The sequence below is a fragment of the Mustela lutreola genome, chromosome 1 (assembly GCF_030435805.1).
Source record: "Mustela lutreola isolate mMusLut2 chromosome 1, mMusLut2.pri, whole genome shotgun sequence".
Lineage (NCBI taxonomy): Eukaryota > Metazoa > Chordata > Mammalia > Carnivora > Mustelidae > Mustela > Mustela lutreola.
The window spans coordinates 118,029,010-118,056,467 of NC_081290.1; the positions used below are offsets into that span (position 1 = coordinate 118,029,010).

General features: G+C 37.0%; 1 long non-coding RNA gene across 1 annotated transcript in view; it reads right to left on the bottom strand.

Annotated features, from left to right (window-relative positions):
• Window positions 1–3,115: 3,115 nt before the first annotated feature.
• Window positions 3,116–27,458, bottom strand: part of LOC131819668 (uncharacterized) — an 84,466-nt gene continuing 60,123 nt past the window's right edge. Inside the window, exon 3 of the long non-coding RNA XR_009349281.1 lies at window positions 3,116–3,456. This is a non-coding gene — a long non-coding RNA (uncharacterized LOC131819668). The remainder of the gene's footprint in view (window positions 3,457–27,458) is intronic.

Here is a 27,458-nt window from a genome sequence, read left to right on the forward strand (position 1 = left end):
TCAGATAAAGGACTAGTGTCCAGAATCTATAAAGAACTTAGCAAACTCAACACCCAAAGAACAAATAATCCAATCAAGAAATGGGCAGAGGACATGAACAGACATTTCTGCAAAGAAGACATCCAGATGGCGAACAGACACATGAAAAAGTGCTCCATATCACTCGGCATCAGGGAAATACAAATCAAAACCACAATGAGATATCACCTCACACCAGTCAGAATGGCTAAAATCAACAAGTCAGGAAATGACAGATGCTGGCGAGGATGCGGAGAAAGGGGAACCCTCCTACACTGTTGGTGGGAATGCAAGCTGGTGCAGCCACTCTGGAAAACAGCATGGAGGTTCCTCAAAATGTTGAAAATAGAACTGCCCTATGACCCAGCAATTGCACTATTGGGTATTTACCCTAAAGATACAAATGTAGTGATCCAAAGGGGCACATGCACCCGAATGTTTATAGCAGCAATGTCCACAATAGCCAAACTATGGAAAGAACCTAGATGTCCATCAACAGATGAATGGATCAAGAAGATGTGGTATATATACACAATGGAATACTATGCAGCCATCAAAAGAAATGAAATTTTGCCATTTGCAACAACATGGATGGAACTAGAGCGTATCATGCTTAGCGAAATAAGTCAAGCAGAGAAAGACAACTATCATATGATCTCCCTGATATGAGGAAGTGGTGATGCAACATGGGGGCTTAAGTGGGCAGAAGAAGAATCAATCAATGAAACAAAATGGAATTGGGAGGGAGACAAACCATAAGTGACTCTTAATCTCACAAAACAAACTGAGGGTTGCCGGGGGGAGGGGGTTTGGGAGAAGGGGTTGGGATTATGGACATTGGGGAGGGCATGTGATTTGGTGAGTGCTGTGAAGTGTGTAAACCTGGTGATTCACAGACCTGTACCCCTGGGGATAAAAATATATGTTTATAAAAAATAAAAAAATAAATAAATAAATAAATAAAAATTTAAAAAAAAAAAAAAAAAGAATTTTACCAAATGAATTTCTAAATGTAATGAGACAATGTTATATTTCTCTTTAAATCATTGTTTTACCAACTTTAAAATGTCTTTTTAAAGACTTAAATATGTATTATAGAACTCAAATGCCATAGCCTAGCATTCATCAGAACCAGTTCATTCTTTTAGGCTTTCACAAACACATCTCCTGTGATTTGAAGAGTTAGTCTTCCTTCCCTCCCTCTCCCTACATTCTTCCTCCCTTCTTTCTTCTCTACCTCCAACCACTTCTCTCCTCACGCCCTTCCTTCCTCCTTCCTTTCCATTTGTTTTTTGGATTTTTATGAGCTAGTAAAGTCAATGTTCAAGTGTGAACAATGTCTAAATATTCAACCCCTTTTCTCTCTCAATGATTCAAATTATATTCTTCCAGAGCTTTATTTAGATGATTTCTTTATCAAATAAAATTATCCCCAAAAATGTTGTTTGGTATTTCATTTGAGGTGAAGAGACATTTATCGAATGGGAGAAAGAGAATGAGAGCAGGAGCGAGAATAGGAATTGTATTGAGACAGAGAGACATAGACAGGGAGGCAGAGATAGACAGAGATTGAGAAAGAGAGATGCTGAAAGCTCCAATAAGACATTTTAGGTCATTGACAAAATCCCAACCACATTTTAGAAGACAACCACAATGTTTAAGTGCCCCCTACTACCTTGATAGTCAGTGCAAAAATACTATTAGCAGAATTAGTCCCTCTAAAATGATTTTCAATAATATGAATTTTTTAAAAACAGTTTTACTTGCTTCAAAGATTATCTTTTCAAGAATTGAGAAGAAACATGTGACAGAGCTCTCTCTCTCAATCCTTGGGAAGTCACTTTCCTGACGTTAATACTGGAATGGTTAAAGGATTTCTTCTCCTTTGATACCCAAGGTTCTTGGTCATACACTACTTCGAACAATGAAGAGGTAGATCAGACTAAGGGTGGTGTGCAGCAAAGCAAAGTTTATTCAGCGATGGTATGAAGTTCCTGAAGAGGGAGGGGACACAAGAGGGCTGCCACTGGAGTTTCTAAGTCTAAGGGTTTTTATGGGCTTGTTGGCAGGCTGTTTTAATCTGATTAACCCTCCATGCACCTGTCACCCAATCAGGTTTTTGTCATCTACCTATCTCATGGGAAGGGATGGAGGGCTCCTTCTAGAGTGGCTGTAAGATCCTTTTAAGAGTGTTTTCCTCTTAGGGTGGGAGTGGGGGGTCCCTTGTCCTTGCTTGCCCTTCTTCCAACTATCCTTCATCAGAATCAAGTAGCCAATATTGTCTGGTAAAATCTAGGGCAGTAACAGTAGATGGCAGCAACAGTAGATGTTGCTCTGAATGTTACCTCTTTTTAAATGAGGTCTGATGTTAATAGAATGAAGAATGGGAGTTGATTTTCCTATTTGCAATATCTGGTTGCAGATGTGTACAGACTCCCTATGTACTTGGCAGTTAGGACAATTACCCAGGAGAACTTAGTAAATGGGTCTCCCTTCAATTATTATCCCAGCTTTCACATAGTTTAAAAACATTGACTATCATTAGCAAACTCTTCATAGTCCTCTGTGCCAGTTCCTGAAATGTACTTGCAATTGGAGAATCATATAGAAGGGCAATGATTACCCTTACTGGAGAGGAAATTATTGGGAAAACTATTTTCAAAGTGTTCACATGGCTAGATTCCTCTCACTGCATTTCTTCTGTAGTCTTGAAAGAAAATAGGTCTGCAGTGTGACTGAAGTCTTTTTTCCCCTATCATTGTTCTTATTCTATTTTTCTTTCATTTTAAAATATAAAATGGTCCACTGTGGTTCACTGTTTTCTAATGATTCTTTCAACATTACTATAAAGGTATGAAAATTAGTGTCTCTCCAACTTAAAAATTGTGAGCTGATGATTATACTCTGTAGACTATCTCTCGTTGGACTGAGGCTCCTGGCACACAGGATAAGTTCATTCATTTTCTATAGGAAAGTTTCTAGAGATTTGTGAGTTTTCCCTAAGTAGATATACTTTATATGTGTAAGAAATAAACTTTTTAATGTTCAAGGCACTCTTTTATTGAGTTTTCTGCTTTGTTCAGCTGATCCTGACTCTGATTCAGTTTATCAGGACTATACACAAATAGTTCCTACCTTCCCAGGGAGGTAACACTTGATTTGTGTCTTGAACTACATCTTAAGCCAGATGGAGATTGGGTTAGCGGTAAAGAGGTTATTGTGCCTGTGGAGAATAAAGAGGCATTTCAGTCAGAATAAACACTATATTCAAATGTACCACAAGTACACTCGGACTCAAATCATCAAGGTTTGTCAAGGATGTGTCTTAAAAAGGACTGTGGTGCACATCTCTACTCTCCGCACTTTGCCATCTTGCATTCCGTCACAGAAGGTTGACCTCCATGAACTGGATCAACAGACTTCTTTGTCTTCTGGCTTCTGGTTGGGTTTCGTCAATGGGAAGCAGCAGCAAAACATCAGAGTAAAGAAAGAGAGCAAAGTCAGTATAGTTATTTACTCTTTTTTTTTTTTTCTTCAGGTCCACTCAAGATGGGCTACATTCCTCTCTCAATGGTCACAGCTCCTGTCATATGGCCCTCTCTCTTTGAGGTCTATTAATTGCTTTGTTTCTTTTGTCCCTTTAAACTTAGAGGTAGGAACAGCATCCTGTTCCTACTGGCCCAGAGGATTTACACTCTGGTGATTTCCCTTTGTCTTGCTGACATTTCTATAAATGGTCTCTTTAATACAGGATAGTTGGAAGAACGGCAGGCAGGCAGTAACAAGCCCCTCCACTCCCCACTGCCCTAAGAGGAAAGTACCCTTAAAAAAATTTAATCACCCTGAAAAGAGCCCTCCTCCCTTTCCTCATGATAGGTAGGTGACAAAAATCTGATTGGGTGACAGGAGCACAAAGAGTTAATCAGATTAAAACAGCCTGCCAACAATTCCATAAAACCTACTAGATCTAAACACCAAATAGGCAACCCTCTTGGGTCCCCTCCCTCTTTGGGATCTTTTACCATCACTCAGTAAACTTCACTAGCATTCAATTAACTTTGCTTTGTTGCCTACCACTCTTTGTCTCATCTATCTCTTCATTCTTTGAAGTGGCATGACCAAGAACTGTGGGCACCAAAGGAAAGGAAATCCTATAACATCTTTATTAAACATTCCTCAGAAAACCTCAATTTCAAGTATTTATTTTGTTTCATTTCCTGGTGGGACCCTGACTAATAAAGAATTCTTTCTACTTGCTTTACTTTCCTAATTTAGAGCACTTATTAAAAACAGCAGGAACAAGCTATTCAGTAAAAGTACTTGTATCTCAAAATACCTGGAGGGATTTTTGTAAACACAGCAAGAATTTTTTTGAAAATGCCTGAATTCACCACAAAAACTCAGAGAGTCCTTATCCTCTAGGTTGTTTCTCTGTTAGTGTGTGCCCAGAGCCAAAGGCACACTGTGAGGGAGTTTCACTTTATCATGCTGGAGAACTTATTGTTGAGTCCCTGCTAAACCCATTTGTTCATTTTGTCTCAAGAAATAAGTCTAACCAAATGATTTCTACAGAGACTTTCTTTCCCATCTTTTACTCTCTCTCCTAATTCATTAGTTCTGTAAAGTGCTTGCTGTCTACATACTTTCCTTGTTAACCCCTGAAATGGATTTCTTTTTGCTCAGAACTGTAGCCGTATTTCTATTTTGCCTCCTCTACCATCTTGCTGGAGAAAAAGGAAGGATTTTCTTTTCTTATTTTAGGAAAGTTCATTACATTCTTGTAATCTAAGCTGAAAAGAGATTTTCTATTGCTCAGTTCTCCACAGCTCTCATGAACGACTTTTGGAGGCTCTGCCCACTGACAGATCAGCAGAGGTAAGTTAGGTAATACCATAGACATACACAAGGGTACTGATGCATGAGAGAGTACACTGGTGTCAAAGAAATACACTGGTTACGTGTGCTAAAGATTAAAACATGCATGAGGGGTGTCTTGGTGGCTCACTCATTAAGTATCTGCCTTTGGCTAGGTCATGATCCCAAGGTCCTGCCCAATCCTGTATCTCATCAGGCTCCCTGCTCAGCAGGAAGCCTGCTTCTTCTCCCTCTTCCACTGCCCCTGCTTGCATTCCCTCTCTTGTTGTGTCTCTCTGTCAAATAAATAAATACAATCTTTAAAAAATTAATAAATAAAACATGCATGAGGAGTCAGGAGTCATAGAAGACTGAGATGGAGAGGCAGGAAGGTGCATTTAGGAACATCCCTGACTTACCAGTTTTTTTGTTTTTTGTTTTTTGTTTTTACTGGTCAAACAGTAGAGATCTAAGTCAGGAACCTGTTCTTGATGGAGCAGGAACCTCACATATCTACAGGAATCCAGGTACAACAATATATTAAACAAAAAGGATGAACAAGAATCCAAATACTTAGGGAAAAAAAGAATCCAAATACTTACTGAAATATCATAAACCTATTATGTGCCAGAAATGGTAAAGAAATCTATCTATTTGGCTTGTTCTCCATTGTGCAATTTCTTTTAATCCTTAAAAACCACTTGAAAATTCCTTTTCTATGTCTATTTACAGATATTGGCTTTATTTCTCCCTACTATTATGTCAAGTCATTTTGATGAAGTGTTATGATTTCTTTGGGAAAAAGAAATCAGCACGGAAAGCCTTATTTCCATTCTACTTTTCTAACTTTGTCAACTAGTTCATATTGTTGTCTCAGGACAGGTATGCCAGTTTCAAACAGTCTGTTCATAAATATTAATGTCCAGAAGTGAGACAAGGTGGGAAGGGGGACCAACTCTTTCTGCACCTTTTGAAGATCTAAAAAAATTTTTAGAATCCCCAGCCGCCTTCTCCTCATGTCTTATTGACCTGCATTAGGCCACATGGTACTCCTTAAACGATCATTGTCAATAGGCAATGGAATTACCAAAATTGGCTTAATCAATCCATAATTATCCAATAAATATAACTGGGTTATCAAGATTTCTGCCCTAGGCAGGAGCCAGCCTCTCCTGAAGCATGCCCTCACATGCAGGAAAACTGACAACTGGGGAGAAAAAAAAAGAGTTCATTTGATAAAAAGAGGAAAATAACTATTAAGTAGACAATCACCAAAGACTGAAAGATCTAAAAGACCATGAAAATGTAAAGGACTATGCCTGAGTGAATAAAAGTGGCAAGATTTTAAGTAATAATTGGGTAGAGGAAAAAAAATAATAATAATCCTGGATAATTTCCTAGAGCTCTCTATTTAAGTAGCATGTTATCTTTTTTGGTAGAAAGAAAGAAAATGGTGGCTAGGGAATATTTATGTCCCACATCAAAGAAGAATTGGATTTATTTTTATTTAATTTCTTGTCCTGAAAGATACTCTGCTACTCCTCCAACCATGGGTCAAAGTATAATCCAATTTTCCCACTGAGCTCATTGACAAATTCTTATCTTAACAAGATTAAGACTTTAAAGCAGAAACTTCTCTGATGTTTCAAAAGGCAATAGCTTTTTACTGATTTCCTTGCACACTTGGCCATTCCTTGTCTTGTTAAGCTGCCATTTGTTCTTTAAAAGTCTTTATAAGTTGTACATTCTCAAGTCTTTCTCCTTTTCGGAGGCAATGGTGCTTTCTCTTTGCCCTTTAGCTGACTGAAAGGCCAGGGCGGCTATCTTCTTGGATAGGTGAAACTGTATTCTGAAAAATCTTTAAGATACTGTAAATACTATAAGGAAAATGTGTAGTGCAGAGCTGCCTAACAATAGAACCATAGATCCTAAGTCTAAATTTATGTGTATAGTATAGTATACTGTAAGTACAAGAAATATAGGAAGATCATACATGTGAGTTGAAAAGTTCATAAATAACAGAAGTAAAACAAATGAATCACCAAAGTAGTAATTAGTAGAAGTTATTATACATATGAGACAGGGAACCTAAGGGATTCCATGAAAAAGCTATTTCCTCCTTTTTCTACTTCTGTTCTTGCACAGACCTGCACTCCTACCCAACTATGGCTTATAGTTAATAATGTATACCCCCCTTGTAAAGGCCAAGGAGTTCATGATTTCTTTGGAGTCTTCTAGCACAAAAGAGAAAATCTAAGGAGTGACCGGGAAAGCCATTCATGTATGTTTTACAAGACCACTGACTCCAGACATCCTGACATCAAGACCCCTGGCTCCAGTATGTACCTTTTGGAGGACACCTGAGCATTCATCCTTGTTTCACCAATTTCCTGGATCCTTCAGGGGATGCATACACCAGACCACCATCTTTGATTAAAAAAACCCAGGCCCCAAGTAAAGATGAGACTCACTCTCCTTTCCTTTCTGAGTCTTCTAGGCACTCTGTCAGTATCTGCTCTCTCTAGATCTTCAATAAACTCTACTCTCACTTCCTCTTGGTTCACATTTGATTTCCATCCTACTCCAAGCCAAGAACCCTCATCAGTCCTCGGACACTGTCACCAAGAAGACATACACCAAAAAGACAGTCAGTAGGTTGGGACCACTTAAACCAAAACATGGAATAAAACTCAGTGGTATACTATTATAAAGCAGCTGATAGAGTGGGATAGCAGTGACTGTTTATTCTTCATAAGGATTGCTTATAATATCAGAATTGCCTTAAATGATAGGGAATTGTTTAGTCGTTATCCCATATCAGTTTTAGGCCATCAGTTTACATCTCACTTATGATTTTCAGGGGCTTAAACAGGAAATGATACAGGCTAAGTTAGTCTTGCAAAGTAAGTTAAATTAAGCTTTATTTGTACAACTAAACTGGTTTTGCCTACTCAAGCAATTTTCAAGGCTGGCTTTTTTTTTTTTTTTTTTCTTTTAACAGAGCCTCCTGTGAGTATAGAAAAATCCTATATGCAAGCATGAAATTATACTTTCATCCAAGAAAGTAAATATCTTTTAAAAGCTGTCTTCCTTCATTATCTTTCAGTGAGTGGCGTGTGGGAAGATCAACCTTCTCAAAGGCTTCACAAAAGCCTTTTTGGTATGGGTGAGTATCAGTCAATTTATAGATCCATTTCCAGATAAGGAAGGCTGGGTTCTCTGGAGACTTGGCACAGTTCTAGAAGGAAAGCTTAAAAGTAGCCTGTCTGCCTAGGAGTAGAGGTTATCTAATACTAGCTTCTGCCTGATGAAAAACAAATTGCCCTAGCCATTAATCACTACATAACAAACTGACCTCATTATGCTGAAAGAATTTTAAATTAGTGATAGTTTTATTTGAGGAAAATACAAAATTGTATTTCATCTACATTAATCAGATTTTCAAATCTGATTATTCTTTTCAACTTTTCCAGTAGAATCTGGTTTTCAAATTTTTTTATTTTATTAGAAGTTTGAGAAAATGTGAATGACTGTGTGATCTGTAGTTACAGATGGTACCCAACATACGATGGTTTGTCTTACGATTTTTCAACTTGACAATGGTGTGAAAGCAATACATGATGCAGTAGAAACCATAGTCTGAATTGTGATCTCTCCCTGGGCTAGTCATATGTGATAGATATTCTGTTATGATACTGGGCAGCAACAGTGAACCGCAGCTCCCAGTCAGCCACATGGTCATGAGAGTAAACACTGATAAGCTTTGAACCATTCTATGTTCAGACAACCAATCTGTCTTTCATTTTCAGTACAGTATTTAATAAATCACATGAGGTATTCAATACTTTATTATAAAATAGGCTTTGTATTGAATGCTCTTACCCAACTGTAGACTAGTATAAGTGTTCTAAGGATTTTTTTTTTTTTTAAGATTGTATTTGTTTATTTGACAGACAGAGATCACAAGTAGACAGAGAGGCAGGCAGAGAGAGAGAGAGGGAAGCAGGCTCCCTGCTGAGCAGAGAGCCCAGTACAGGACTCAATCCCAGGACCCTGAGATCATGACCTGAGCTGAAGGCAGCAGCTTAACAACTGAGCCACCCAGGCGCCCATTCTAAGGATGTTTAAGATAGACTAGGCTAGGCTATGTTTGGTAGGTTAGGAGTATTAATTTATTTCAAATGCTGTTTTCGATTTACACTAGGTTTAAGAAGGACGCAACCTCACCATAAATAAGATTTTATTTATTTATTAGAGAGAGAGAATATGAGAGGGGAGAGGGTCAGAGAGAGAAACAGACTCCCCACTGAGCAGGGAGCCCAATGTGGGACTCGATCCTGGGACTCCAGGATCATGACCTGAGCTGAAGGCAGTTGCTTAACCAAGTGAGTCACCCAGGTTCCCAATGAAGAGCTGTATTTTAATATTAGCAGGTGGTAAAAATGAATGCTATACAAAATGATAAGGATATGTCTCTGTTCCTAATCAGAAATAACACTCTTGGGGTGCCTGGGTGGCTCAGTGGGTTAATCATCCGCTTTCAGTTCAAGTCATGATCCCAGCATCCTGGGACAGAGCCCCACATCAAGCTCCCTGTTCAACAGGGAGTCTGTTTCTCCCTCTCCCACTGTCCATCTCCCTGCTCCTGCTCTCTCTCTCTCTCTCACTCTCTCATCTTCAAATAAATAAATGCAATCTTAAAAAAAAAAAAAAAAAGGAACCCTCTTGCCCAAAAGAAAGTAAATTTGGGGGGAAAAAATAGGGCCTGAAAAGATGTTTGGGTCTCCTAGCTGGGACCTGAAAGAGGATAGTGAAAGATTATAGTAATTTAGTTAAATGTGTGCATCTAAGTAAGACTATCTGGGTTAAAATCTCCACTCTTTAATTTTGGGGCTGTGTGATTTTGAAAGATATTCTGAAGTCTCTGTGCTTTAGTTTCCTTACTTGCAAAATGGTAATGATAGAATCAGGTAACTGTGATCATTAAATTAGATAGTATAGATAAAAATACATGAGTCAGTGTTAAGTATTATTATATCACATCCCTCTTCAAGTCTAAGAATTTCCTTCCATTTAGTTTTTATAATTCTAATAGAGATATTTAGATTCAGAAAGTGTTTAACATTTCCTGCTTGGTATAGCCATGCATTTATTGTTTTACAGGAAATAGAAAACAATGGATTAGCCCCATTCCATCAGTAAGTTTTATTAAAATCCTGGTATGTAAAACCTTATGTTTGACAGTAAGCAGAAATGAGAGAAGACAAAAGAAACCAACTAAGCACTCTATGGGCATAGAGTTTACATCGTAGCTTGATCAATACAATCAGTACACATGGAAACAAAAGGCAGTAAACTAAAGTTATAATCCATGAATACATTATAGCTCTAATATTTCACCTCCCTATTGAAACCATGTCCCACAGCATTAGTGAGGTTGAAGCTACTATAAAGTTAAATCTTGTTTTGCAGGAAAGTCTTTCCTTCTAATCTAATTGTGTCTTTTCAGACTGCACTAACAAATCTGTTAGCTGTCTCTATGGAAGCTTGAAATCCAAGTCAACTGATATGGTTCCAGCCTATGAAGAAGCAAGACCCTGCATTCCAAGATGCCGTCCAATTTATACTGGTTCAGCTCCCCAAGCATGCCTATAGCCCTTTCTCCTTGCACTTACATAAGCTCCTCATGTCATGGGCTGAATTTTGCCTCTTTCTGATGTAGGTCTCCATTTCAAAATGAACATGGGATATATGTTACATATATGCTTGCTCAATATACACACTCCATTTGTCCTCATGAATAGTCATAAATTTCCCTGCCCTTTTCATCAATACGCACGTAATTCAACCCTTATGATTATAAAAAACTTACTCTGTGTTCCTTTGGGGAGGGTGATTTGAGGCTTATTTTCTGTCTCTTCATTTGTTTGCCCCTGAAATTAACTCTTTCCTTGCTGCAAATTTGATATCTCAAATTGGCTTTATTCTGTATCAGGCAGATGGATTTGGGTTCAGTTACACTATGATCTAATAATCATCTATTGGTGTCCATCCTCCCCTGAGATTAAAAGTTCTTTGAGGGCAGCTAGGCCCTGCTTGTCAGAAGTCTAGGTATAGAAAATGTACTCTGTAATCAGTGAGTGTTTGAAAACAAAGGAATGTATGTAGTAGCCAAAGAAATAATCACAGACACAGTGGAAAGAACACTGGAGTGATAAGGAAAGGAACTGAGATTATTGAGTTTGACTCTCTCACTAATTATCTGTGAAATTTAGCTTCAGTGTTCCCACCTATAAAATGAGAGGATTAGCCTAGATTAGTAAGATCCTAGTGTTTTTTTTTTAATAGCACAAAAACATTATTCATATGAAATCTTATGAACTAAACAGGTAAGAGTAGAAAACTACAAACAACCTTTATACTGTCAAGAAGACCGTTTGCACGAATCACTGTTTTAGCTGAATCCTAAAAGACAAATGGGAGTTAACCAGGAGAAGAGTTTGGAAATGAGAAAAGATTTCCCAAAGTCTAGAAAGAGCTTCAAATTGAAATCCATTAACCCATCAGATTTAAGAGTAAGAACAGGAAGTGGAAAGAAATGGGGCCTAAGAAAGTAAGCAATGTCAGATCATCAATGTCCATAGAAATCATGTTAAGAACTTTGGACTTCAGGGTACCTGGGTGGCTCAGTCATTAAGCATCATTAAGCATCTGCCTGAGCCTTCAGCTCAGGTCATGATCCCAGGGTTCTGGGATCAAGCCCTGCATTGGGGTCCCTGCTCAGGGGGAAGCCTGCTTCTCTCCACTCCCCTACTTATGTTACCCTCTCACTGTATCTTTCTCTGTCAAATACATAAATAAAATCTAAAAAAAAAAAAAAAACCCAAAACTTCAGACTTTATCCTTAAGGCAGTAAATATCCATTAAAGAGATTTAGACAAGAGAGTGATCTCAAATTTGCTCTTCAGAAAAATCACTTGGGTTATATTGCAGGAAAGGCATTTGAGAGAAACAGGATTAAGGCAAGGATGTCATTTAGAAGATTGTCGCAGTAACATTAGAAAGAGAAGATGGTCATTTAAGTCAAGACAGTGTCACCAAATCCCTCACTCCCTTGATTCTCTTGCCTCTTTTCTACTCATCTATAACGTTAATACTATAACCTTGGATAAATCTGAGTCTTTGCCAAGTCCATTCCTGTACTCAAGAAGTTAAATGTGACTGGGGATAAACATCCATCTAAGATAACTGATTTCCTCTTAAATTCATGAAAATAGTTGCCAATAAGCTGTTAAAATGCTGCTTAGGAATCACACCCTTTACCCTCGTGTCCATTTACCCTTCCATTCTCCTAAAAAATGTAACTTCCTTCTTTCTTCCCTATCTTCAAACTTTCAATACCTCTTGGCCCATTTCCATTCTTAGCTCATGATCTTTCTTCTTACCACACCAGGAACTGAAACAGAGGGAATCTTCCATAGATTCCTAGGGCTTCATCTCACCACCTACCTGCTACTGTTCTTTCCTCTGTCTAGTCATTAGAGGTTTTCTCCTTGCTCCTATCCAAAGCCAGTCCCTCTGGTAGACCCCATCTCTTCTCATTTCCTTTAGGATATCACTTTAGTAATTCTCCAGTCTCTTTCCTCATTAAGTTTTCATTTTTACTAAATCATTTTTATCATCATTCAAATATTGTGCTATTTCTTCCATATTAAAGGAATCTTTTCATGACTCTACTTTCTTTGCCAGCTACTGCTGTGATTCCTTTGATAATTCCTTTTTTGCAGAAAATTCCTTGAAAGACTTGTCTATTCTTCCTTTTCCCAATTTCTCATATCCCTTTTTCTTTAAACCCACTCTAACCAGACTTTTGCTCCCACCACACCACTAAAATCATTATCATCAACATCATTAATGACTTCCTCATTGCTTCTCACTTACTGGTCTTGCTCTCACCTAATTTGTCAGTAAAAGTTGACTTGGGTAATCATTATCTCTTTCTAGAAAAAAAAATAAAGATTATTAACTTGGCTTTCAGAATAACACATTCTCGTGATTTTCATCCTACCTCATTTGATTGCTCCATACTGGCATTCTTTTTTACTCCATCCTTCTCAACCACTTAATATTAAAGCACTTTAATCCTCAAACCCTGGGCCTCCTCTCTCTTCCTCTCCACTCCTTTAGTTACTGTATCCAAACCTATGAGTTTAATATCCTCCATATTTTAATAACTCCAGCCATCAAAAGAAATGAAATCTTGCCATTTGCGACAACAAGGATGGAACTAGAGCGTATCATGCTTAGCGAAATAAGTCAAGCAGAGAAAGACAACTATCATATGGCCTCCCTGATATGAGGAAGTGGTGATGCAACATGGGGGCTTAAGTGGGTAGGAGAAGAATCCATGAAACAAGATGGGATTGGGAGGGAGACAAACCATAAGTGACTCAATCTCACAAAACAAACTAAGGGTTGCTGGGGGGAGGGGGGTTTGGAGAAGGGGGGTGAGGTTATGGACATTGGGGAGGGTATGTACTTTGGTGAGTGCTGTGAAGTGTGTAAACCTGGCGATTCACAGACCTGTACCCCTGGGGATAAAAATATATGTTTATGAAAAATAAAAAATTAAAAAAACCCTCCAAAATAAATATCTTCAGCTCCGTTTTTTCTTAAGAATTTAATGGCTGAAGCCAATTGGTATCTCATCAACTCACTACAATAATTAATTTAGAGATGAGCATGAAAAATAAGCTATGAATTCTTCTGTATAAATTCACATGTTTGGGGGAGCCTGGGTGGCTCAGTGAGTTAAGCCTCTGCCTTTGGCTCAGGTCATCATCTAGGGTCCTGGGATCGAGCCCCACTTCAGGCTCTCTGCTCAGTGGGGAGCCTGCTTCCCCCTTTCTCTCTGCCTGCTGCTCTGCCTGCTTGTGCTCACGCTCTCTCTCTTTCAAATCAATCAATCAATAAAAATCTTTTTAAAAAAACAAATTAAAAAATAAATTTACATGTTTTCCACTGGGTATATGGATTGGGGCTTAAAACAACTTTAGTCAACATTTGCCAAGAACCTACTCCCTACCTATGTTTGGAGCCAAAATAAAAAGAAACCAGATCCTAAAGATGGATCTCAATGACCTTGTTTGAATTCTGGATGAAATCATATCTCAAGCCAGATCTGCCCTTGGAATATTCAATTCAATGAGGACAAAATTCCATTTCAAGTTGGGATTTCTATTCTAGAAAACAGATGCTTTCAATCTGGTACACACACATTTTTTGTGAATTAGATATTATTATCTCTACTTTATATAAAAAGAAAAACCATGTTAAGATTCATAAATGATTCTCCCAAAGTCATTCATAAAGTAAGTGATGCCACCAAGACATGATCTAGGGCATCAAACTTAGGGCTTCACATTCATAATTTTTACTACCTATGAATAGGAAGGAGTTTGAAGATACTGGCGTTCAACATTCTATGTGATGTATCCTTTTAAAGTGTGTGTGTGTGTATGTGTCTGTGTGTGTACTCTTACTGATCATTACATTAGAATATTAAACAGATGGCCATATTTCTTAAGAAAATACTCAAGAACGGATTCAATTTCCATTGAAATATCCTAGTGACAAAATCAACTTTACTCTTTGACTCACATCCTCAACTTCAATTCTATTTTTCACAGAAGAATGGACACAAATCTCACCTATACATTTTGTGTTCTTTGATTTTAAATTGCACAGACAATAACTAAGAATCTAGTTTCATAATGTCTAAATTTTATGGGAAAGACTTACCTTTTTACCACTGAAATGATGTTAGTATAAGTGAAGAAGTCACTGAAATGAGAACAGGACAAGGAATTCAGGAAACCTGGGTTTGTGCACTGATTCTTTCTTTCTAGCATGTGATATCATGCAAGTTTTTTAGTGCACTGCAAACCTGTCTCCTCAGTAAAGTGTGAATCACAAACATCTATTTTATAGGACTGTGGTAATGATTAAATGAGATGACAATCACCTGTAATATAAAGCACCCTAAACAAATCGGAGGATTTTTTCCCCCATTTGTTTTACAAAATTCTTTCAGAATATAAATTTCTTTCAAAAAAGATTCCCAGGGGCGCCTGGGTGGCTCAGTGGGTTAAAGTCTCTGCCTTCGGCTCAAGGTCGTGTTCCCAGGGTCCTGGGATCAAGCCCCACACGGGCTCTCTGCTCAGCAGGGAGCCTGCTTCCTCCTCTCTCTCTGCCTGCCTCTCTGCCTACTTGTGATCTCTCTCTCTCTCTCTGTCAAATAAATAAAAAATATCTTTAAAAAATATTCCCAAAGATTCTATTTATTTCAATAAATGTTGATTTCAACAAATGATACGGTTCATCACAAGATGTATCATTTCCTCAGTCCTTTTTAAGAAGGCATTAGTCCTATTGACGGAAAGCACTGGAGAGTGTGCATGTTGAGTCAGGAGGAAAGGCTCAGAAAAGTCCTGGACAGAAAAAGTCAGTCTGGCATTCAAGTGTCCAGAGATAAAACAAGAATGAATTTGCAAAATTGCCTCCATTGGCATTATTTGGATATGCCTTGACCATTCTGTAACTTTAAAAAATCCCACTCCAAGGCTGAACTACAGAGAATTCTGACATTGTTTAATATCCTACGGAGTGAATGGGAAACTTATTGCATCTGTTATCTTATCTCAGAATGGGAGTGTTTTTCTTTAAGAATTCTCAGAAGGGAGTCATTCTTTGATAATTGAACTCCTGTGGTGTTGGTCAAGTGGAAACAGTACACAGAGGCTTCAAAGAAATGAAAGCTCTGAAAACAGAACAGAAGCTTTTCTGGCAGTGATGAGAAGAGGCATCTCTTTGACCTTTTAAATATTGAAAACCAATAGTTTAGAGAGAGCTCAGGCAGAAGTCCTTGAACAGAGCATAGGGGAGAAAATTTGCCACCCCAATTTGTGTCTTTTGGCATGTGGGTTATTTTGGGTTGATTATTAAGAAACAGAAGGTGCTAGAACTTTTGACCTTTCCTTTAAGTGCCAAAAAAATTTTAGCTAGGGAAACTGCTCCAGGAAAAGAGCTTTCATTATAGATGACTACAGTATAATATGAACTAGGTGTGGTAGACAGGAAGGAATTTAGCACTTTTTGTTTATTAAAATTCCTCTATGTCCCATTGTTTCTATATGGCTCAGCAAACATTTGTTTACTAATCATTTACTGCGTTTTTAACTTCCTGTGAATTGATTTTCCTTCCTTTGAAGTCCCTCACTCCCAGCCCCTTCTCCTTAGTTCAGAATGATGTGTATACCACATTTTGCCAGACTATCTTTGGAATCTCTCATGTTTATGTGAATTCCCCATATGTACATAATTAAATATGTTTTTCTCTTCTAGCCAGACTTCTCAAAACAAAAAAGAAAAAAAAAAAACCACCAAGGGGGTGGGGGGCAAATAAATAAAATCAGAACTGCAAGAAAGTTTGCAACTGATACCACAGAAATATAAAGGATTCTGAGAGACTACTATCAACAATTATGCACCAACAAATTGGACAACTTAAAAAAATAGATAAATTCTAAGAAACACACAACCTTCCAAGACTGAATTACAACAGAATAGATTAAGGAGACCAATTACAGATAATGAGACTGAATTAGTACTTCAAAAACTCCCTAAAGACAAAAGCCCAGGACCAGATGGCTTCCTAGCTGAATTCTACCAAACATTTAAAGAATAGTGAGTACCTATTATTTTCAAATTGTTCCCAAAAATGTAGAAGAAGGGAAGCTTCCAAATTCATTTTTACAGGACCAGCATTACTCTGATACCAAAACCAGAAAAAAGACACCGTGAAAGAAAGAAAGAAAGAAAGAAAGAAAGAAAGAAAGAAAGAAAGAAAGACGGAGGAAGGGAGGAAGGGAGGAAAGAAAGAAGAAAGGGAAGGAAAAGAAGGGAAGGGAGAAGAGAGGAGAGGAGAGGAGAGGAAAAGAAAGGAAAGGAAAGAAAAGAAAATTAGAAGCCTATATCCCTGATGAATATAGATGCAAAAATTCTCAACAAAAGATTAGCAAACTAGGGGCGCCTGGCTGACTCAGTGGGTTAAGCCTCTGCCTTCAGCTCAGGACATGATCTCAGGGTCCCGGGATCGAGCCCTACATCGGGATCTCTGCTAAGCAGGAAGTCTGCTTCCCCCTCTCTCTCTGCCTGCCTCTCTGCCTACTTGTGATCTCTGTCTCTCTCTCTGTCAGATAAATAAATAAAACCTTTAAAAAATTTTTTTAAAAATTAGCAAACCAAATTCAACAATACAGTAAAAGGAATGTATGTCACAATCTAGTGAGAGTGATGCAAGGATAGCTTGACATTTGCAAATCCATCAATGTGATGCACATACTAATAAAACAAAGGATAAAAATCATATGATCATCTCAATAGATGAAGGAAAAGCATTTAACAAATTTCAACATCTATTTATGATAAAAAATCTCAACAAAGTGGTTATAAAAGGAATATATTTCAACATGATAAAGAGCACATATAAGAAACCTACACTTAACATCCTTCCTTCTTTCTTTCATACTCAAAGACTCCACCAAAAGAACTATTGGAATAAATGAATTCAGTAAAGTTGTAGGGTACAAAATGAGCAGAAATCAGTTTCACTTCTAGAAGGAGAAATTAAGAAAATAATCCCACTTACAAATGCATTGAAAAGAATAAAGTACTTAGAACTAAATTTAACCAAAGAGATGAAAACTGTAAGTCATTGAAGAAAGAAATAGATGATGATACAAACAAATCAAAAGATATCTGTGCTCATAGACTTAAAAAAAATAATATTGTTAAAATGTCTATAACTACCCAAAGCACTCTATGGATTCAACACAATCCTTGTCAAAAGATCAAAGGTATTTTCACAGAACTAGAACAAAGAATTTATAAAGACCCTGAATAGCCAAAGCAATCTTGAGAAATAAGAATAAAGCTGGATTTCAAACTATATTACAAAGCTATAGTGATCAAAAAAGTATAGTACTGGCACAAAAACAGACCCATCGATCAATGGAATGGAATAGAGAGTCCAGAAGTAAATTCATACATATATGATCAATTAATCTGTGACAAAGGAGGCAAGAATTTACAACAGAGAGAAGATAATCTCTTCAATTAATAGCATTTGGAAAACTAAACAGCTACATGTAAAAGAATTAAACTAGACCACTATCTAACATCATATAAGCATACAGCATATAAAAATAAATTTAAAATGGAATAAAGACTTAAAACCATAACCCCTACAAGGAAACATAGGTTATAATCTCTTTGACAATGGTCTTAGCAATATCTTTTTTGGACCACTCTTCTCAAACAAGGGTAACAAAAGCTAAAATAAACAAGTGAAACTACATCAAACAAAAAGCTTTTGCACAGCAAAGGAAATTGTCGATAAAACAAATAGTCAATCTACTGTATGGGAGAAAATATCTGCAAACCATACACTCAATAAGAGACTAATATAAAGATAAAATATAAAAGAACTTACACAAATTAGTGTAAAACACACACACACACACACACACACACACACAGGATTTAAAAATGGCCAGAGGACTTGAATAGGCTTTTCTGAAGAAGACATATGGATTAGGCACATGGGAAGATGCTCAACATTACTAATCATCAGGGAAATGCAATCAAAATCAGTGACTTATAACCTCATACCTGTCACATTAGCTATAATCAAAAGGACAAAAATGACAAGTGTTCGTGAGGATGTCGAGAAAGGGAACTCTCATGCAGAGTTGGTAGGAATGTAAATTGGTGCAACCACTATGGAAAACAAAGGAAATTTCTCAAAACATTAAAAATAGAACTATCTTTGCCTAATTTTCCTTACAACCAAAATTTACTCACACAATTCTTCAAACAAAAATCAATAAATAGCGCCATTTTAGTCCTTTCTACTCCTGGAAAAGAAGCCAGATATCTACATTTTAATTCCTAATTTTAACATGATAGTGGAGAAGATAGTTTGGGAATGAAATGCAAGCATAGGCTTTGCCACAAAATGGAATCACTGCTTGGGTTGTCAGCCAAAGATGCTAATTTAAAGAAAAGTAAGTATAAATTTTCAAGAAAAACATCAGGACAGCAAGGAAAATATAAACAAAACAATAGTGTCTACTGAGTGCTAGAATGGAACTAGAGTTACCCAGGAGAGTTACAGATTTTTCTTCTGCTAAACAAGTGTGAGAAAATCTGACATAATTCTCAATAGCTTGGTTTATGTGGGATTATAAATGCATTTCATTAGGTTGCTACAATTAGTTTCTCACAATTAAACCATTTACCCATGGTGCCAAGACATTACCCTTAGTGCATTTCATTATATGTAGGGGCATTCTGAATATTATTAGGAATGTTCTAATAGGAACAAAGTTTTACTTTTATAGGTTCACTTACATTTTCTTTCTTGTTGATACTCTTTTTGCTTAAGGCAGAAATAAAAGAAGTGTTCCCACTCCTGCCATATAGTAACACATTATATTTGAATATTTTTGGAATGCCACAGTCCCATCACAAGCAGCAGTTTGGCATCCGTGAAGGCCTAGAAGAGCCTACAGTACTCCTGAAGAACAGTGAATTGTGTTTTCATACAATTATCCAAAAGTAGATGAGGTATTTAGCAACTGAACTGAAGAGAGCTGCTGTTCCTAATAACCACAACTCACAAGAGAAAGTCAGATCATGCTCTGGTCTGTATTGCTAAGGAAGTTCATTCGTGTCAGAATAATATTAATCTACCAACTTGGAAATAGCTATTGAATGATAAGCCATTCTCATAAGCAACAGATACTTTTTTACTGGGTTCATTATGAACAGCATACCCTTGGTAGGCAACAGGACTACAAAATGGCTCAATAACCCACTATCTACTTTCAAAATTCCTCATTTATACTCATAGTGATAAAGTCCCTGCCAGAAAAGTATGAAAGTTTCTGAAAGGTTTTCTCTTTCTTTTATACATTTCTAAGTTGATCTTTCAAGGCAGCCAAATTTATAGGAAAATTTATAGGAAATTTAAGTAGGAACAAAGTATTCTTTATAAGCATTTTTCCAGGAATATTATATATGGATTCCATAAAGGGAAGCAACAAGACTGGGACTTTAGTTAGCTATTTCACCACCATGAGATGAGGAATAGAATGAATATTCCGCATTAAAATAGTTCACGAGGGGCACCTGGGTGGCTCAGTGGATTAAAGCCTCTGCCTTGGCTCAGGTCATGATCCCAGGGTCCTGGAATCGAGCCTTGCATCAGGCTTTCTGCTCAGCGGGGAGACTGCTTCCTCCTCTCTCTCTGCCTCTCTGCCTACTTGTGATCTCTTTCTGTCAAATAAATAAATAAAATTTTTAAAAAATAAATTAATTAACTAGTTCATGGTATTTGCACTTACTGTATTTATATCATCAAATTACATAGATTTACCTGAAAATAATTAACCACTATTTACATTTTAAGGTAAATGTCTGACTCTCACATTAATTTGAACAGGGCAAAGAATAGCACTTAAAAATTGCACTGGGACTAAAAACAGAGATATTTAACCCATTTTACATACTCCAGAAATAAGAGGCAGACTGAACAGTTGTCCTGTTCTTCATAATGCAAACTCCAACACAAAAGCTAATTTTAATTTTCCTAGAAAACAGTATTATATTCCCTTCACATTGGCAAGCACACACCAAGCATTCAAATCAGCAGTGGCCTCTATTCAGTTATGCGGAGCACAATTTGCAGCAGCTAATAAGTAAAACCTGCAGCCAAACCCCCAGCCGCCAGCCCAGAAAACACAAGTCACATGCCTTCATAGGTGGCACCAATCTAGTAATTATTTAACCTTTGCTCGTTGAACCATATCAACAAAGGTATTTCTTGAACTTGGAAAATAAGAATGAATTTGGTTCAAATTCATTAGTATTCCCAAGAGCTTCAAGAGGATAGATAAATAGGAATAATAATCACTTACACTTCTTGAGCATTTACCACGAGGGAAGTACTTTACATACATTATCTCATTTCATCGTTACCACAAACCCATGAGTTAGGGAACCTCATTAAGCATATTAAGCTTAACTAACTTTCATTAGGTCTCAAAGCTAATAAGTAAGGAAGTTATAAACTCAGTGCCCAACCTTTCAAACTCTGCCTCTTCTGCCTCATAAAACTGCCCAGATGAATAAGAAGTCAAGTGGGTTCCAACGAGGAAAAATGATTCTGTTCTAAGAATTCTGCTCTAGTACCTGAAACTTCCAGCATCCAGATTAGGTCCACTATTTTTAGAGACTAAGTCCTTAAAATTCAAACAAGGTACCTGGAATGGATAAATAGTTTAATCCATCTGTACCAACAAACCTATGCTTTGAGAAAAGGCAAATATTTTAAGTAGGGAAAAGCATAAACAGGACGTGTCCTAAGAATATCAACTCCTAAACAGGACATTCAGATGAGGATAGACCTGAATAGACAGAAGTCATGGACTTGAAGTAAAAGTAGAGGATAAGGATAGAAGAGATGAGAACAGGAAGCAGCAGTTGAAACGCTGCAGGAAGGTGAATGTTAAAGTCAACCTCAGGGGTTTTTTGGGAATAAATGCCTTTTGTGGAAAGACATAACCTCTCCATGCTGGGCATGGAGACTACTTAAAATATAAGTAAATAAAAATATCTTTAAAATAAATAAGAAAATAAAAAAGGCATAACCTCACCACCTGGTATCCTATTCTTGGACAAGTCAAAGAAAAAAAAAAAAGACTTTTAGAATTCTGATCCATTTTTTTCCTTGTAATATGGCATTCATACTTCAGTGATTTCTGCTTTGATATATTAAAATCATATCCAAGGGAGTAATTTGGTAATTTGGGAGTAAAAAGGGGAGTAAAAAATAATTTGGTAATTTCTTACTAAATTCATTAATTAAGAAATCATTCAAATTATTCTAAATTATGTGAAAATTAATATCTCATAGGTTTTCCTAAAACAAACTATGAAAATATCGGAAGATAGCAATCTTTTCCATTCTCAACTCCTTTTACTCACATGAAGACAATGTATTTGTTTCATACGGGAGCAGTCTATGACCATTTTATTACACAATGAAATGAGTTTATTTTTAACTCATTACCACTGTTTTGTAAAATTAGCTTTCTGACCAACTCAACTTTTTTTAAACTAATGTTGATATTCAGATTATGTGAAGCAGAGTGACACAAGCTAGATGATAGTTCCAATGCAGTATTAATACAATTCTCTTTTTTAAAATTTATTTTTGTTAAAGAGCTTTTTTTTTTAATTTTTTATTTTTTATAAACATATATTTTTATCCCCAGGGGTACAGATCTGTGAATCACCAGGTTTACACACTTCACAGCACTCACCAAAGCACATACCCTCCCCCAATGTCCATAATCCCACCCCCTTCTCCCAAACCCCCTCCTCCCAGCAACCCTCAGTTTATTTTGTGAGATTAAAGAGCTTTTAAAGTAGTTTATATTGAAACATATTGTTAATCCAACTGTTTTCACTAGTCTCATTTTCACTATTATGAAAATAGTGTTCATATAGTTCATATAGTTCATAATAGTGTTGTCCTATAATGAGTTAAAGATTATACACAATGTCCTACAATGACTTAAAATTATACACAGTGAAACAGTTTTAATATATGAGTAAAAGCTTACAATTCTGGATAAGAAAAATTAAGCACATTGAATTTTATTCAATCTTCAAATTAAAATTTTAACTTCATTTCTGTAGAAAAATTAAAATATCATATGGCATAATAGAAAGAGCTTGACTTTGATTTTATACAAATGCAATTTCAAAATATGTCAGTCTCAGGTAACAGATATATTGAGTGAACTCAAGACTATGTTATCATAAGCAACTATCCATGCTCCCACTGATCCTTCAAATCCTCTCGATGGGCTAGTTCTTTCCCTGTCCTTGGATTTTAATCTCCTTTAGTCACATTTCACAAAAGCAATGTCATTTTAATATGAACATACAACTTGTGTAATGAAGAATTAATCTTCAAAGAGAAGTCTGTCCTTTGCCCCTGCTCCTGGGAGGTAAACTCTAAACCCTTGAAGTTTTATAGATAGTAGGAATGTCTTTGACATTCATGATGGGCTCCGGGACCAAACCTGATAATTTATGTTCATGTGACGACTCAGTGTGGACAGGGCAAATTCAATAGTCTTAATATGTGACCTGGCCACACCAGAAACACAATCACATGATAAGAAGGTAGGAACTTTTGGTCAGGTGATATCAGCATGACTTACAATAGGGATGGGGCTGGAGATCCAGTTCACGTGGGCCATGATTCAATCAGTGCTGCCTAGGCAATGAACCTTCAGTTAGGTCTCTGGACACCAAAGTCAGGTGAGCTTCCTGGATCACAATACTCTGTATGCTCATTGCTACAGATCACCAGTGCCAGAATAACAAGTCCCTGAAGTCATGACAGTTTCAAGTTTGTAAAGTCCCGGTTCCATAGTCTGGCTTTTGCATTTCTTCCTTTGTCCTGTTTTAATTTTATAATAAAACTGTAATCTTATATTTGGTACTTTCCTGAGTTTTGTGAATTGTTCTAATAAATTATTAAACCTAAGGGAATCCATGGGGACTCCCACATTTGCAGCCAGCTGTTTGGATGTGAGGGTGGCCCTTGGGAACCCTGAAATTGAAGGTGGTATTTGAAGTGAAAACAGTCTTGTAGGGAGTTCCCTCTGGATTTACATTAAGTAAATTCCTTACAGTCGTTATGAGAATCTTGGGTAGGCTTGGCCATCTAGAAAACTGTTCCTTAACATCCTTAACCTCCAGTTTGACCTCACTGCTTATGACACCAAACCCTTACTCTATTTAGTTATCTGTTGCCAGCTTAATACTCCTCTATGTTTACAAGCCAGAAATGAGAAAGTGGGGACGTCCTACAGGAAGAGCTTCTCTCTTTACCCTGCCAACTCTAGCCCCACTTACTAGTTACCATTTCCAACTCAGGTGTCCTAGAGGAAGAATCAAGTCTGTTTTGCATATTGTCATCTGACATTGGGATTCTCAACATTTTTTTTTTAAAAATAATACTCTCTGACTCACAGATATTGATGTAGTCCCCATGATGTCATATTCCTTTGCCCCTCAGATTACCTTTCTAGGCAGAATTCTCACTGGGCCTAAGGTAAAGAAAAACGTGTTCCTCACTTCTCTTATTTATTGTTCTTTAGAGAACCTTCTCTTTCAACTGGCCCATTTCTACTATTAGATAAATTAATGTTGGGAGAACCCACTTTACATAATGAAGTCTCTTGGCATGTCTGGCATATTGCACTTTTATTTTTAAGCTTGTATTCCTAGGGGACATCCTTGTATCAGTATAACTCAGTGATCAACCAATGATCAATCAGAAGATTTCCTTAACTGTCTTTCTGCCATGTTTCCCACCCTTTGCCAAGAGGATCTGTATGGAACTTCATTCAATACTTGTAATATAAGGACTTTTTTTTTTTTATAATCCACTCAACTTATTTTTAGTGTTGCTTTATTTTTATCTCCCTGCTTAAAATTCTGTCATCCTGAGCATAAAATCAATACCTTTAGACGTATTTGAATTATTGAAGATCAAGAAATACTGCGTGCTTTCATCATTGGTGTCAAATGTTTTATCACTGTTTTGGAAGACAGATGGTCAAACTGATTTTGAAAATTTCACCTTTGAATTGACTCAAAATACATGAATGTATTAATCTATAAGAATTTGAAGTAAACATGTAAACTGATAAAGGGTTCAGAATAAAAAATAATCCAGTCTAACATTTGGCCTAAAACAAATCCTAGTTATTTTGGAAATAACCACCAGCGAGGTAATGAAAAAAACAACTGGCCATGGACTTGACAAGTCAGATAGTGACCCAGGTCTCATGCTGTCAAGAGCCATAACTGAGAGGTGTTGGTTGAAGCAGAATTAAAGATAACTGGGAGCAAGGCCTTCAAATAAGGCCTCTAGCACAAGTACACATCCTCTACATCAGAACATATGCATTCTTTGCCTTAGCTTCTGTGTTACCGCCTCTCAGGCCAAGAAGGTCTCTGGAATGTTAAATACAAGTCTCCCTTTTCCATCCTTCCTCTCAGGATTTAGGCACTTTGTGTTGGTATGCTGAGTCCAACCATATTCACCTACCACCCATGTAATTGCTTCTTTCTGTTTTTAAATCCTCTAATCCAACCACTTGTTAACTTAAAAATTATGTATATCCTATAAAACAGATACCATCTGAGCTTCAGCTTTCTACAAGTCAATGAATTCTCTTAAGACTACCCACCCATACTCATGAGATGTTGACAGACTCTCTAATTGCCTCAGGATTAAGTGACACCAGAGAGGTTTATGGAATGCTTGCTATTATAAAAAGTATATTTAAAGGTTTATCTTTTTTCACATATTTATTTCTAATGATGCAAAAAATATATTACATTTTTATTTAAATTCTAATACTCAGACATATAATAAAAAAAAATGACCAAACATATGAATAGTAGTATGAATTACTAGTAGTATGAATTACTAGTAGTTGGAAAAATGCAGATTATAATAATAACAGCTCTCATAGCTCACCCAACAGAATGCTAGAACTGGAACAGTAATAATCTCACTACTGGCAGGGATATAGGGGAAAAGAGGAAAGTGAATTTTTGCAGGCTTTTTGGAAAGCCATCTGGCAATGTCAATTAAAAATTTAAAATGTACATGTCCATAAGCCCAGCAATTCCACTCCTGGGAAATTACCCCATAGAAATAAAAGCATCGGTGATTAAGACTATATATACAAGGATGACTATTACACATTTATCATGGAAAAATCCTAAAACAAAGAGAATGCCATTCAGTAGGAAAATAGATTGTGATACATTCCTATCATAGGATATCATACACCCATAAAAATCAATTCACCAGAGCCCCACCGAACGTTTCGAGAAAAACAATACATTAAAGAAACATGCATATAATATAATTCCACATTCATAAAACAAACTGTGACTAAATAAAACCCTCATATGTACATCTGATTTTGAGCATGACATGAGAATGCCTGTGGAAATTGATCCATGAGGTTTATAACATGGATCAGCTAGAGGCGGCCCAAAAGAACAGAAAATAAGAGGAAAGAAAGAGTCAAATTTAGAAAAAGGAAATTTGAAAAAATAAGTGTTCACAGAAAATAATATATGTAATAAGACCCAAATGTGTACTATTATGTGTGCATGCTTCTGTGTGCACACATGTGCGGGCATAGAGAGATGCACTAAGGAAACAATCACCAAAGAGGAAATATGGTTTTCTCGTGGTAGGGTGATTTTGATAAATTTTACTGTCTCCAAATAGTTTTTTGAATTTTGACTTTGTAAATGTTTGTATAATTTACATAATATATAAAACATTTATCTTGTGAAAAAGAAATATTAGTGGCTATTAAAATCATTTTTCCATAGCTGTTCTGTACGAATTTAATGCTCCCACACCATTTTGTCAAAAAGTAATTAATAATTCTAAACTGATTTTCTGATGGCCTATACACTGTGTTGTAGACTGCCCCTCTCCTCACTCTGGTTGTCCAGACAACAGCACTTGTTCATTTCCTTGGCCCTCTCAGTGTTCTTAAACCTCTGGTTCTAGCTGCAGATCTATCAGACTGAATCTCCACCTTCCCAACTCTGGCTTCATCATCACTATTGTGGTTTGCTACCTATACCAGCTATACTTTTCCATGATAAGTTACTATCTAGTTGTCACTTTGAATTTCTAGACAAATTTCGTCATAGTAAATATTATTACTTCTCTCTTTCATGTTGTCTACCACCACAGTGGCAGCCTCATTTTTTTTTTTTCATTTCTCTTGATACGGATATTGTGTTCAACTAAGTGAATCTGAAGCACCTGAAGATGAGGAAGGGTCTATGAATGAAAATGTATAGGCAACAAATGCAAAATTTTGTACTGCTTAGTCTGAGAAAGAAGACTTAGAATGGGCATTATATGTGGATATAGATACTTAAATCAAAATGGCATCCAGAGAACAGAGCTAAGATAAATAGAAGTTATAAAGAAGAGAATAATCGAAAATGGAACCTTTTCATACTGGGAGTTACTCTGAAATAGGCACTGGTATTTTGGGAAATAAGGAGTACGCTTAAAAAAAAAAAAAAGAAAGAAAGAAAAAATCCAATGGAGGGGCGCCTGGGTGGCTCAGTGGGCTGAGCCTCTGCCTTCGGCTGGGGTCATGGTCTCGGGGTCCTGGGATCGAGCCCCGCGTCGGGCTCTCCGCTCAGCGGGGAGCCTGCTCCCTGCCCCCCTCCCCTGCCCCCGCCCCGGTCTCTCTCTGCCTGCCTCTCTGCCTACTTGTGATCTCTCTGTGTCAAATAAATAAAGTTTAAAAAAAAAATCCAATGGAGACATGGTTTTCATTATCAAGGACGCAGGAAAAGGATTTCATTAGAAAATAAAAGAATAT